This window comes from Rhinoderma darwinii, chromosome 2 (assembly GCF_050947455.1).
Source record: "Rhinoderma darwinii isolate aRhiDar2 chromosome 2, aRhiDar2.hap1, whole genome shotgun sequence".
NCBI lineage: Eukaryota > Metazoa > Chordata > Amphibia > Anura > Rhinodermatidae > Rhinoderma > Rhinoderma darwinii.
This window is the reverse complement of record NC_134688.1, coordinates 339,128,567-339,144,122: the sequence shown is the minus strand read 5'-3', so window position 1 is coordinate 339,144,122 and position 15,556 is coordinate 339,128,567. Positions and strand designations below refer to the sequence as shown.

The following is a 15,556-nucleotide window of genomic DNA, read 5'->3' as shown; positions in this document are numbered from 1 at the left end:
AAAGCATTTTCTCCTGATTACGGCAATACCCCATATGTGGTAATAAACTGCTGATTGGACCGATGGCAGCGCTCAGAAGGGAAGTAGCGCCATTTGGATTTTGGAGCACGGATTTTGCTGGATTGTTTTTCAGTGCCATGCCGCCTTTGCAACGCCCTGGAGGGACCAAAACAGTGGAAGCCCCCCAAGTTACCCCATTTTGGAAACACCCCTGAAGGAATTTTTCTAGGGGTATAGTGAGCATTTAGACTTCACGGGTCTTTTGCAGAATTTATTCGAATTAGGCGGAGAAAATTAATATTACAATTTTTTTCCACTAAAATTTTGCATTTTCTCATTTTCACAAGGGATAAAGGAGAGATAAACAACTGATTTTTGTAAAGCTATTTCTCCCGGGTACGGAAATACCCCACATGGGGTCATACATATTTTTTTCATTAGAAATGAATTAACCCTTTCAGGACTGATACATTTTTTGCTTTCTTATTTTCGTTTTTCGCTACCCGCCTTCCAAGAGTCATAACTTTTTTCTTTTTCCGTCAGTAAAGTGTTGTGAGGGCTTATTTCTTGCGGGAGGAATTGTAGTTTCTATTGGTACCATTTAAAGTGCCATAAAAATTACTGGGAAACTGAAAAAAAATAGGAAAATATAGGAATATAGGAAAAAAATCTGATTCCATTTTTTTGGGTTTTAGGTTTTTACAGCTTTTGCCGTGCGGTAAAAACGAAAACGACAGCGATTTTGGCGGTTTAAATTATTTACGTTTTTTACGGTGTTCACCGTGCGAGTTAAATAATGGTATATTGTAATAGATCGGCCTTTTACGGACGTAGCGATATCAATTCTGTTTATTTTTTTACATTACTTTTGAAAAAAACTGGGAAAAGGTTATTTTTTTCTAACTTTAAACTTTTTTACGCTCTGGCCGGAGATTCCGCACCTAGAGGGAAACCCTGATGTCACTGTCCATATATGGTCAGTGACGTCAGGATCTCCTCCAGGTTGGGGATTCTGCCCCTAGAGGGGGTCCCAATGACTACAGGGGGGATAGCGCTATCTATAAAGGTGTTATGGCACTATCTACATGGGCACTGTGGTACTATCTACATGGGCACTGTGGTACTATCTACGTGGACTCTGGCACTAGGAGCAGCTAAGGGGGTATTATACCGTATGGGGCAGCTATGGGGGCATTATACTGTATGGGGAAGTCCAATTAAAAACAATTTTGTGGGCTGAACCAATATTCTTTAGAATACAACTTGTTCTTTATAAAATCGGACTTTAAAGCAAAACACGATCCCCACAGATTTAGGGCTTATTCAGACGACGGTAAATGGAATCCGTGTGACGGACGTTTTTGTAACGGCTGTTACACGGCTGAATGTATTTCTATTGGGCTGTTCACACGGCCATCGTTTTAACGAACCATGTGAAGGGCCCATGTCCTATTTTTGTCCTTTTTCACAGAACCCTCAATAGACTCAAGTCTATGAGGGATCCGTGAAAACGGGTCCCGCACGGGTGCGACTCAGACCGTGAAAAACTAATGTTTTTCACGTCTGAGTTTACACTCGTTCGTCTGAAAAGCCCTAATACTCCATGTCATAAAATCGCTTTTGGAAGTGGACCTGTAAAATAATGGGTTGAAGTCGAAATCATTTTTCTGACTGGCACCTTCGCATTTATAACTAAACTTTTAAAAAAGTCTTGACGTCAGACTGACATGTCAGAAGTTTTGATCGGTGGGGGTTCGAGCACTGAGACCCCCATTATCGCTAAAACTTAGCGGTAGACTCTCTCGGGTGAGCAATGTGCGACTTCGTTTCTGATCGTCTTTCCTCCGAGCAGTGTACGGGCTCAATGAAAATTCTATGGTCCATGCGAAAGTCGATTTCTCTGGCTAGATATTGCTGTTACGTGCTTGTTATGGCGCCCCCTGGTGTTATTTTAATTCCTCTCTCATAACGTTCCGTGATGTGTCCCATGCTGATCAGACAAAGCCGCACACGCTCAGTCACTCTCCATTGAGAGGTGGAAACAGCCAATTATAGACCAATGTGATCCTATCGATCCTTCTGGTCGTAAAACATCTTGGAGAAGAACTCGATCCTGTGGATCATAAATACAATTCCCGCTGCGCAACGTCATACAATTTATCAGATAACAAAATTATACAAAATGTAATAGAGGTTTTCTAGGATGACACGAAGCGGTCCTAGAACCTGGGTCGGGGATATTGACCAGGTAGTTGTCCCCCAAGCCGGGTTGTGCTACAGTGACTGTCGCTTCCATCTCAACCTAGTGTGCAACTATGGATCTCTCTACCCAAGCTACGCTCTACCACAGCCTGTTTCTTTATGGCAGCGCCATCTAGGGGTGATAGCTAATATTACAGTATAAGCTCTAAGCATTAGACTATATACAATGTTACAGCGCCTGCATCGTGCTGGGAGCTAGGAGCCCTCGGTAATCATGAGCTTCAGGTTCTCCCCCCCCCCCCACCTACTCACCGCTGATTGGCAGCTTTCCTGCTATGCACAGTAATAGGGAGAAAGCTGTCAATCAGCGGCTGGAGGGAGGACAGCATAAACGTGGTGACCGATTCATCCTGACAGAGATCTGATCTGATTTATTCAGGAAGTAGAACTGATTTTACCAATGATTTTATTAATAACATAGATATACATTGGTGTCCAATCACGATAGAGGTTCACACCCCCGCGGAAACCTTCAATTAACCAATAAGAATGAAGTAATATCAATAAGACATTAAATCACGTGAGCGTACATGGTCAATTTCCATAGTCACTATTCCATTAGGCTTCACGGTCAAAATCCATTTCAACTGTGAATTGCGGCACAACCGCACAATTTTTACACAATTTTACGAAAAATGTTTACGAAAACGCCATTTTATTTTTTGCGATTTTTATTTTTGGATCACATGGTACATCACATGGTCATTCTATACCGAATTTCGATTACGCATAATAGTAATATAACGTTGTATTTACATCCATGGCACCCAACCTGTGGCGCTCCAACTGATACCTGCCGCTGTTAGGACATGCTGGGAGTTGTAGTTTTATAGATTGGAGACCATTGATTTACTTTGCTTGTAGATAATTTTTTCCTTGTCCTTACGTCATTGTATATCTGGTGCCGCCTCATCAGCAGAGTGGGTGCCAGGCAGGTGCTGGAATATGTGACGGGGGCTCCACCTACATCTCCGTATTTCCACAACATACGGAGCTGTTAGAAAGTAGGAAGAAAAATTAATTGGACTTCACGTTTTCTAGGACCTGTCCCAATTATTTCCATACTGCCCTATGCCTACTACGCCCCCTGCCCACAAAAATGTAGGATAACCACGACTAATACAGACACCAGCCATACTTTTTGCTGTACCCACTGATGCCAAATGTGAACATACCCTTATATATCCCAATATCTGGAACAGACTGGAGAATCGATATTCTGCTTCTCTTACCTGATGTATAATATCTGGTTAACATGTCGTTACTTCGTGTCGGTCAACATTTATATACTCCGGGGACTTAGGGGATCCTGATAAAAGAGAATAGTGGAGGAATAAATGTACCCGCTGCCTCCTCTTCTTCGCCCCTCACTTACCATGTGTGTGTCATATATAAAACTGGTGCTTTTAGGTCCCATCAGGTTCCCGGACCCGAGAACTACCGCTGGCTGCGCCCGCTATACTTATGGACGCACGACCAGAGCCAGGGGGCAGCACGAAAGGAGACTTGTCCTTCTTTCCCTACAGATCCAGTAATCACTTCTATGGGAACAGCATCACCAAAATGCCCCTATCCCACAATTCATTGCAGCTTCATATTCACCCATTTAAAGGGCTTGGGGGGGGGGCAAAAATAATGTGCCTCCTTATAAACAGTACCAGCAGAGTGCCTCCTTATATACAGTACCGGCAGTAGTGCCTCCTTATATACAGTACTAGCAGAGTGCCTACTTATAAACAGTGCCAGCAGAGTGCCTCCTTATAAATAGTGCCAGCAGAGTGCCTCCTTATATACAGTGTCAGCAGAGTGCCTCCTTATAAACAGTTTCAGCAGAGTGCCTCCTTATAAACAGTGCCAGCAGAGTGCCTCCTTATATACAGTGCCACCAGAGTGCCTCCTTATAAACAGTACCAGCAGAGTGCCTTCTTATATACAGTACCAGCAGTGGTGCCTCCTAATAAACAGTGCCAGCAGAGTGCCTCCTTATAAACAGTGCCAGCAGAGTGCCTCCTTATATACAGTGCCAGCAGAGTGCCTCTTTATAAACAGTACAAGCAGCGTGCCTCTTTATAAACACTGCCTGCAGAGTGCCTTCTCTTAAATAATGCCAGCAGAGTGCCTCCTTATATACAATACCAGTAGAGTGCCTCCTTATAAACAGGAACCAGCAGAGTGCTTCTTTATAAACAGTACCAGCAGAGTGCCTCCTTATAAACAGTGCCAGCAGAGTGCCTCTTTATAAACACTGCCAGCTGAGTGCCTTCTCATAAATAATGCCAGCAGAGTGCCTTCTTATATACAGGAAAAAGCAGAGTACCTCTTATAAGCAGTACCAGCAGAGTGCCTCCTTATAAACAGTGCAAGCAGAGTGCCTCCTTATATACAGTGCCACCAGAGTGCCTCCTTATAAACAGTACCAGCAGCGTGCCTCCTTATATACAGTGCCACCAGAGTGCCTCCTTATAAACAGTGCCAGCAGAGAGCCTCCTTATAAACAGTACCAGCAGAGGGCCTCTTTATAAACAGTACCAGCAGAGTGCCTCTTTATAAACACTGCCTTCAGAGTGCCGTCTCATAAATAATTCCAGCAGAGTGCCTCCAAATATACAATACAAGCAAAGTGCCTCCTTATAAACAGGAACCAGCAGAGTGCTTCTTTATAAACAGTGCCAGCAGAGTGCCTCCTTATATACAATACCAGCAGAGTGCCTCCATATAAACAGTGCCAGCAGAGTGCCTCCTTATATACAATACCAGCAGAGTGCCTCCATATAAACAGTGCCAGCAGAGTGCCTCCTTATATACAGTATCAGCAGAGTGCCTCCTTATAAACAGTGCCAGCAGAGTTCCTCCTTATAAACAGTGCAAGCAGAGTGCCTCTTTATAAACAATACAAGCAGAGTGCCTCCTTATTTACAATACCAGCAAAGTGCCTCCTTATTTACAATACAAGCAGACTGCCCTCTTATATACAGTACCAGCAGAGTGCCTCCACATAAACAGTGCCAGCAGAGGGCCTCCTTATATACAGTATCAGCAGAGTGCCTCCTTATATACATTAACAGCAGAGTGCCTCCTTTAATAGAGTACCAGCAGAGTGCCTCCTTATATACAGTACCAACAGAGTGCCTCCTAATATACAATACCAGCAGAGTGCCTCCTTATATACAGTACAGCAGAGTGCCTTCTTATATACAGTACCAGCAGAGTGCCTCCTTATGTACAATACCAGCAGAGTGCTGGTACTATATATAAGGAGGAACTCTGCTGTACTGTATATAAGAAGGCCCTCTGCTGGTACTGTATATAAGGAGGCACTCTGCTGGTACTGTATATAAGGAGGAACTCTGCTGTACTGTATATAAGAAGGCAGAGTGCCTCCTTATATACATTACCAGCAGAGGGCCTTCTTAAATACAGTACCAGCACAGTGCCTCCTTGTAAACAATACCAGCAGAGTGCCTCCTTATATACAGTACAGCAGAGTGCCTCCTTATATACAGTACCAGCAGAGTTCTTCCTTATATACAATACCAGCAGAGTGCCTCCTTATATACAATACCAGCAGAGTGCAACCTTATACACTACCAGCAGAGTGCCTCCTTATATACAGTACCAGCAGAGTGCCTCCTTATATACAGTACCAGCAGAGTGCCTCCTTATATACAATACCAGCAGAGTGCAACCTTATAAACAGTACCAGCAGAGTGCCTCCTTATATACAGCACCAGCAGAGTGCCTCCTTATATACAGTAACAGCAGAGTGCCTCCTTATAAACAGTGCCATATCCTGAGTTACAGCCCGTATTATACTCCAGAGCTAAATTCGCAATTCTGCCGGCTTTAGACTTGAAATCTCCCAGCATTCTTTGCTAGTACAAGTTATACTTTGAATGTGAGGGATTGCACCAGATATTCTGCACTCATCAGATGTTGGGAAAGATAACGTCTCTATTACATTATAGAGCTCAGATAAAGCTTTCACCCCTCCAATCAGCGGCGCCACTAGAACCTTCATCACCGCTTATTGGAGGGGAGCCTCTTATGACAGTGACACTTTACATGATCATATCTGGTTGCCTGCAGCTGCCACATTACAGTCAGAGCAATGTACGTGCATATGCGACACCCCCTGGTGGCGAGTGTCAGTAATTGTGGTAGACGCTGCTCTGCTAGGAATCTGGGAGAGTAGACGAGTAGGACATACATATATACTCCTCTCTACGTGTTACCCCAGGAATGGAGAAGCTATATCGGCAAACATTTCAGAACGACCCCCACCCCATCCCTCCGTATAGCTCTCAGATGGACAATCATAATTGAAAGTGCCCAATGTTGCTATCTAAATACAGTATATAAAAAAAAAAAATATATATATATATATATATATATATATATATATATATATACACTGAAGACCCCTTTAAATCGCTCACCTGCAGCTGCACAGATACCGTGCAGCTGGATGGAGACGTTCATCTGGTCTGCCGGGTTGTGGACTATATATAGGACTTCCATGTCCTGCTGGTCCGGTGGTCTTGATATCTGGAAGGTGCTTCCATTAATATGCAGCTCATATATAATTCAGATTGTAGAAAGTACCCAAGTGTAAGAGAAATCTGAGGTCCTCGATGGGACAGAACAATGGAGGATAACATCACATGGGTCTGCGGTATTTTCCTTTACTTCGGTATGTATAGATGGATGAGGAACGTGCTCTATAGAAAATAAAATATATCAGTCTTAAGATCACCATAGATATCACATAGCTGTCGGCAGGGACGGTTTAATCCTAGATGGTGTCCTGTGGAGTTATGCCCATATGGTGAATTATCATGCAGGGCGCATATTATACCGTACCATACCATAAAGTGCCATACAATATAGTGCCTACATAACAGTACCACAAATTAGCACTTCCAGAAGACATTAATATACAGTGCCACCACTACAAACCGCAGAAATAATATACTGTACAGTGCCTAAGCAGCAGTGCTACGTAAATACCACTATACAGTGCCCAAATAATACCACCATACAGTGCCCAAGTAATACCACCATACACAGCAGAAATAATATACTGTACAGTGCCTAAGCAGCAGTGCCAAATAAATACCACCATAGTGTGCCCAAGTAATTATAGTGCTCAAATGATACCACCATACAGTATCTAAATAATACCACCATATAGTGCTTAATATAACCATCATATAATGCTCAAGTAATGCCACCATACATTGCTCAATATAACCATCATACAGTGCTCAAAAACCAACATAGAGTGACCAAATAGTAGCACAATACAGTGCACAAATAATACTGCCATACAGTGCTCAAATAATACTGCCATACAGTGCTCAAATAATACCACCATATAATGCTCAAATAACACCACCATACAGTGCTCATATAATACCACCATACAGTGCTCAAATAATACCACCATACAGTGCACATATAATACCACCATGCAGTGCTCAAATAATACCACCATATAATGCTCATATAATACCACCAAACAGTGCTCATATAATACCACCAAACAGTGCTCAAATAATACCAACATAGAGTGCTCAAATAGTAGCACAATACATTGCTCAAATAATACCACTATACAGTGCTCAAATACCACCATACAGTGCTTAAATAATACCGCCATACAGTGCTCAATAACACCATACAGTGCACATATAATACCGCCATACCGTGCCCAAGTAATGCCACAATACTGTGCTCAAACAATACTACCATACAGTGCCCAAATAATACCACTATACAGTGCCTAAGGAATACCACAATACAGTGCTCAAATAATGCCTACATACAGAGCTAAACTAATACCACCATAAAGTGGTCAAATAATACCACCATACAGTGCTCATATAACACCATCATACAGTGTTCATATAATATCAACATACAGTGCTCAAATAATACAACCCATACACTGCTCAAATAATACCACCACACAGTGCTCAAATAATACCACCATACATTGCACATATAATACCACCACACAGTGCTCAAATAATACCACCATACAGTGCTCATATAATACCAATATACAGTGCTCAAATATTACAACCATACAGTGCTCAAATAATACCACCACACAATGTTCAAATAATACCCCCATATATTGCTCAAATAATACCAACATACAGTGCCCAAATAATACCAACATGCAGTGCACATATAATACCACCATACAGAGCTCAAATAATACCACCATATAATGCTCAAATAATACCACCATACAGTGCTCATATAATACCACCAAACAGTGCTCAAATAATACCACCATACAGTGCTCACATAATACCACCATACAGTGGTCAAATAATACCACCATATAATGCTCAAATAATACCACCATACAGTGCTCAAATAATACCACCATACAGTGCACATATAATACCACCAGACAGTGCCCAAATAATACCAACATACAGTGCACATATAATACCACTATACAGTGCTCAAATAATACCACCATACAGTGCACATATAATACCACCAGACAGTACCCAAATAATACCAACATGCAGTGCACATATAATACCACCATACACTGCTCAAATAATACCACCATACAGTGCACATATAATACCACCAGACAGTGCCCAAATAATACCAACATACAGTGCACATATAATACCACTATACAGTGCTCAAATAATACCACCATACAGTGCTCAAATAATACCACCATACAGTGCACATATAATACCACTATACAGTGCTCAAATAATACCAACATAGAGTGCACATATAATACCACTATACAGTGCTCAAATAATACCACCATACAGTGCTCAAATAATACCAACATACAGAGCTCAAATAATACCACCATACAGTGCACATATAATACCACCATATATTGCTCAAATAATACCATCATACAGTACCCAAATAATACCAACATGCAGTGCACATATAATACCACCATACACTGCTCAAATAATACCACCATATAATGCTCAAATACTACCACCATATATTGCTCAAATAATACCATCATACAGTGCCCAAATAATAACAACATACAGTGCTCAAATAATACCCCCATACTGTGCTCAAATAATACCACCATATAATGCTCAAATATTACCACCATATATTGCTCAAATAATACCATCATACAGTGCCCAAATAATAGCAACATGCAGTGCACATATAATACCACCATACAGTGCACATATAATACCACCATACAGAGCTCAAATAATACCACCATATAATGCTCAAATAATACCACCATACAGTGCTCATATAATACCACCAAACAGTGCTCAAATAATACCACCATACAGTGCTCACATAATACCACCATACAGTGGTCAAATAATACCACCATATAATGCTCAAATAATACCACCATACAGTGCTCAAATAATACCACCATACAGTGCACATATAATACCACCAGACAGTGCCCAAATAATACCAACATACAGTGCACATATAATACCACTATACAGTGCTCAAATAATACCACCATACAGTGCACATATAATACCACCAGACAGTACCCAAATAATACCAACATGCAGTGCACATATAATACCACCATACACTGCTCAAATAATACCACCATACAGTGCACATATAATACCACCAGACAGTGCCCAAATAATACCAACATACAGTGCACATATAATACCACTATAGAGTGCTCAAATAATACCACCATACAGTGCTCAAATAATACCACCATACAGTGCACATATAATACCACTATACAGTGCTCAAATAATACCAACATAGAGTGCACATATAATACCACTATACAGTGCTCAAATAATACCACCATACAGTGCTCAAATAATACCAACATACAGAGCTCAAATAATACCACCATACAGTGCACATATAATACCACCATATATTGCTCAAATAATACCATCATACAGTGCCCAAATAATACCAACATGCAGTGCACATATAATACCACCATACACTGCTCAAATAATACCACCATATAATGCTCAAATACTACCACCATATATTGCTCAAATAATACCATCATACAGTGCCCAAATAATAACAACATACAGTGCTCAAATAATACCCCCATACTGTGCTCAAATAATACCACCATATAATGCTCAAATATTACCACCATATATTGCTCAAATAATACCATCATACAGTGCCCAAATAATAGCAACATGCAGTGCACATATAATACCACCATACAGTGCACATATAATACCACCATACAGAGCTCAAATAATACCACCATATAATGCTCAAATAATACCACCATACAGTGCTCATATAATAACACCAAACAGTGCTCAAATAATACCACCATACAGTGCTCATATAATACCACAATACATTGCTCAAATAATACCACCATATAATGCTCAAATAATACCACCATACAGTGTCCAAATAATACCAACATACAGTGCTCAAATAATACCAACATACAGTGCTCAAATAATACCACCATACAGATGCTGCCCCCTGCTGGTGAAACCGATGAGATAGACTTTTTGCAAATCTTAGCTTTCCAATAAAGGGACCTTACAGGACTCAACAGGACAGGGTAGGAGAGCGGGACTGGGCTTTCTTAATCCGAAACACTTGGTGGACGGCGAGGGGGGGTGGGGGCGGCTGCTTAAATCACCCAGATATTGTGAAATCAATGTGAATACGTACCATAGACAGTGACATTAAATGAATTGGAATCCACTTTACCAGTTGCATCTGTAAGGTCAATATTATAAACCCCACTGTCCTCCATCGTCAGATCCATTATAGTCAATGTAAATAAGTTATCGGATATTCGTAGACGATCCTTGAACTGAGAGTCGTATATTAAATGCGGTTTTCTAGTAGTGTCCAGTATTAAGGTGCGTGTGTTATTCTTATCAAATCTCCAGGCAATTAAAGTTATTATTCCCGTCTTCAGTAAAGGAGAATAAGCCATAGTGACAGACCCGTGTAGTAGAGCGCTCTTCTGGACGCGGATATTTGCTTCACCTCCTGCAGACACAGAACACAAGAGATTATTACTGATTGTACATCAATAGATCAAAATTATTGTATATAAAGTTCTGCAGCTTTCTAATAGATTTTGTGTTTCACCATTTTCAAGATCTCTGCTTACTGGCAGTGAAAGAGAACATTCTGGTTTAATTCAAAGGCAAAACAAAATCACCTGTATACAGTAGAATAAAAACTTCTCACATCCAAAGAAATCAAAAGGCCCCATAGCAAAAGTCGGATTTGATGCCCCCATAATGCCAACCAAAGTGTCTCTATTAACACTCTATTAACAACACCATCACAGTGACCCCAAAAATAGTAGCAACAGAGTGCCCAGGAAATAGTGCCAGCAGTATACCCCCATGAACATTGCCAGTAGCATGCCCTACTATAAACAGTGTCATCAGTATGCTCCACCATAAACAATGCCAACAGCATGCCCCCCATAAACAGTGCCAGCAGTATGCCACCATAAAAAGTGCCAGAAGTATGCCCCCATAAACAGTGCCAGCAGTATTCTCCCCTATAAACAGTACCAGAAGTATGCCCCCCATAAACAGTGCCAGCAGTATGCCCCCATAAACAGCACCAGAAATATGCCACCTATAAACAGTACCAAGAGTATTCCCCCATAAACCGTGCCAGCAGTATGCTCTCCATAAACAGCGGCAGCAGTATGCTCCCCATAAACAGCGCCAGCAGTATGCCCCCATAAACAGTACCAGAAGTATGCCCCCCATAAACCGTGTCAGAAGTATGCCCCCATAAACAGTACCAGGAGTATGCCCTCCCTAAACAGTGCCAGAAGTATGCCCCATAAACAGTACCAGCAGTACGTCCCCCCATAAACAGCGCAAGCAATATGGCCTTCATAAACGGTGCCAGAAGTATGCCCTACATAAACAGTGCCAGAAATATGCCCCCATAAACAGTGCCAGGAGTATACTCCCCCAAAAACAGCACCTACAGTATGCCCCCATAAACAGTGCCAGATGTATATTCCCCTATACAGAGTACCATTAGTATGCCCCCCATAATCTGTGTCAGACTTATGCCCCCCATAAACAGCACCAGCAGTATGCACCCCATAAACAGTGCCAGAAGTATTCTCCCCCATAAACTGTGCCAGCAGTATGCCCCGCATAAACACTGCAAGCAGAATGCCCCCCATAAATAGTGCCAGCAGTATGCCCCCATAAACACTGCCAGCAGTATGACCCCCATAAACAGTGCCAGAAGTATGCCCCCCATAAACAGTGCCAGTAGTATGCCCCCCATAAACAGTGCGAGCAGTATGCCCCCATAAACAGTGCCAGCAGTATGCCCCGCATAAACAGCGCCAGAAGTATGCCCCCCATAAACAGCGCCAGCAGTATGCCCCCCATAAACAGAGCCATCAATATGCCCTAAACAAACTACAACTTGTCCTGCAAGAACCAAGACCTCATATAGATACGTCAGGGGAAAGAACCAAAATGTTATGGCTGTGGAGGAAGAAAATACAAAATTCATTGTCTCCTCAAGGGGTTAATGTCTGTGGAGGTGTGGACTATAGGCCCTGTATTTGCATATGTAAATAAGAAGGCGGTACCCCAACTCCCCTCCCATCTATCGCAGGTGATTTCAATTAAGAGCGGGAATCCTACAGACCAGAGAGACAGGTAACTTATTCATTTATATAATACTTTTGGCTGTGATGTAGAATTGCTCTAAGATCCTCATTCACGTGACATGATTGCAATGATAATCTGCATGTGAGTAGAATTTCTGATGCAGCTCCGGATGTAACTAGAGAAGATACAATTGCCGCTTCTTGCAATAGCTTTAATGCAAAGAGAGCTGCACGCTAGAATCCGTGTTTTACGGTCCGCAAAACGGAAAAAGTTGCATGCATGATGCCTTAGGTCTGTTCACACAGAGTTTTTTGTAGCAGGGACCGCGTTGGAAACTGCGGCAAAAAAACATTGAAATCTCCTCCCAATTTCAATCAGAGGCGTTTTTTTCCGACGAGCAGGAAAAAAAAGCGACATGCCCTTTCTTTAGGCGTTTCCATCTCTGACCTCCCATTGCCATCGATGGGAGGCATAGAAAGCGTTTTTTGCCCTCGGCGCTCAATGGCCGCGGCAGAAAAACGTGTCTAACGGCGTGCAGGCAAGTCAAAATCTGTCTCAAAATTCCAGACGGAGTTTTCTGCCTGCAAAAGACTCTGTGTGAACAGGGCGGTTCCTGGACGATTTTGATAACTGGGCGTTGCTAAGCGGAATCGTAAATTGTGCCAGATTATTGATGTGCGCCATTTTTTTTCTGTATAACAAGATGCGCCAATCTTATCATACGTGTGCCACTGATATAAATATGGCACAGTTTCTGCCTGTCTAGTTTTGTTGTCTAAATTTTAAGTCTGTAATAAAAAAATTCTTTTTCAAGATTTATGCTGGTTGTCAGTGAATGGAAGAAATACAGAAGCGGTGAGCCCATCCTAATCATGTTCAGCCAACACGGGTAGAAGGCAGGTTACAGTGTTTTAGAGCCCTTTCTTGTAACAAGCCCTACAGCTGTGTGAGCTGGGTCGGATCTGGACGCCAAAACCTAACGACAAAATGTTACTTTAATGCGCTCCAAAAGACGCTCGATTTTGTGGGCCAATCAGATCCTTTCCTTTCTCTCCGATGCTGGAAAATAAGAGATGGACTCTGGTCATTATGATCTATTGAACCCTGCCTGAGAATGACCCGATCCTGGTTGCTGATACTTTTGCTGTTGGTCACATGTCTAACATCTGACAACGTCTGTTTCCAAGGGCAACCAGCAGATGTTTCAAAGCAGCAATTTATATTGAGGGTATGTTAAACGGCAGTAAAACAGCCAAAAATTCGGACGCAGAAGAAAAAATCGGGCCGTTTTTTTATGAAAAATGGCTGCGTAAAAAAACGGCCGTGAAAAAGAAGTACAGGTCACTTCTTGAGCCGTTTTTGGAGCCGTTTTTCATTGACTCTATAGAAAAAACGCTCAAAAAAGGCCGTAAAAAACGCACCAAAAAAACGCGAGTGGCTTAAAAAACATTGAAAATCAGGAGCGGTTTTCCCTTGAAAACCGCTCCGTATTTTCAAACGTTTTTGATTTTGTGTGTGCACGTACCCCCAGGCCCAGTTTACACTAAGTTTTTTTGTGCGGATATTGACACGGAAACCGCGTCAACATTTAAAAAATGTCCGAAACAGCATCCCATTGATCTCAATGGGAGGCGGAGGCGTTTTTTTAAATAAAAAGCGGCACGCTCTTTTATGCCACAGTTACGCCTCTAAACTCCCATTAGAGGAAGATTTGTTTTCTGCCCGCGGCGCTCAATGGCGCAAAACGCTGTGATATCACGGCAAGAAAAAATAAGGCAGGTCATAATTCTGCCTCAAAATTCCTGAAGGAAAAAAAACTGTGTGAACCAGGGCCTAAAGGGGTTATCCAGTCTGGACAACCTTTTGTTTTTTTTCTAAAGGTGGCTCCTCCGGTGATCGGCTGATTATGGAACCTAAGATGTCTATGTGCCCTAATCGACCATATGGTCATGGGTTGTCCAGATTGGATAATCTTCTAAAAACATCAAAAATACTTCGAACAAAAGACGTGTTGAAGCTCCGATAATGTCCCAGTGTCTGTTTCTGGACTCCTTCATACTCTGGATGTGAGGACATCTCTTCTCCACCATGATTGATATGACCATCACTGAGGTCCTGGTCTAAATGTTCATTCTACAGAAGAAGGGTTATCGGCTGCTAGCAGCGACACCGGTCATGAAGGCATGGTGGCGGTACCCCTCCTCCCAAACATCAGATCCATGATGCAGCAGATATGGAGGTCGGTGAAGCGGAGGGTGCTGAGGGAACGCCGCCTGTGACATCTGGCGGTGCCCCAGAACTAGCGGCACCTGATGATGCGGAGACCCCAAAAACAACAAAAAGACTGTATATTAAACCTACAGACAAAAGAAAGAACTCTGTAACCAGCCTGGCCGGAATGAAAGCTGTGGGGAGTAGTGTGAGTAAAAATGTAAATACAAATATCTGTGGTGATGGTAATATTAATAATGATGGTAATGTTGATAGTGGCGGTTGTATTGTTGGTGATGTTAATGTGGGTCGTAATAATGTGGGGGAAGTGTCAACCAGTGGGGGGCTGGTTGCTCCTTCCGTCAGAGCGCCCGGCAGGTCGTATGCGGGCGTTTTGGTGGGGGGACCGCCGGTCCACCCATCCTCATCTTCTGGGCCCGGGGACGGCAGTTTGCAACAGCGCCTCC

At 42.3% G+C, this 15,556-nt stretch overlaps 1 pseudogene; it reads right to left on the bottom strand.

The window, feature by feature from the left end:
- Window positions 1–3,512: 3,512 nt before the first annotated feature.
- Window positions 3,513–14,968, bottom strand: LOC142741846 (SLAM family member 9-like; annotated as a pseudogene).
- Window positions 14,969–15,556: the final 588 nt, after the last annotated feature.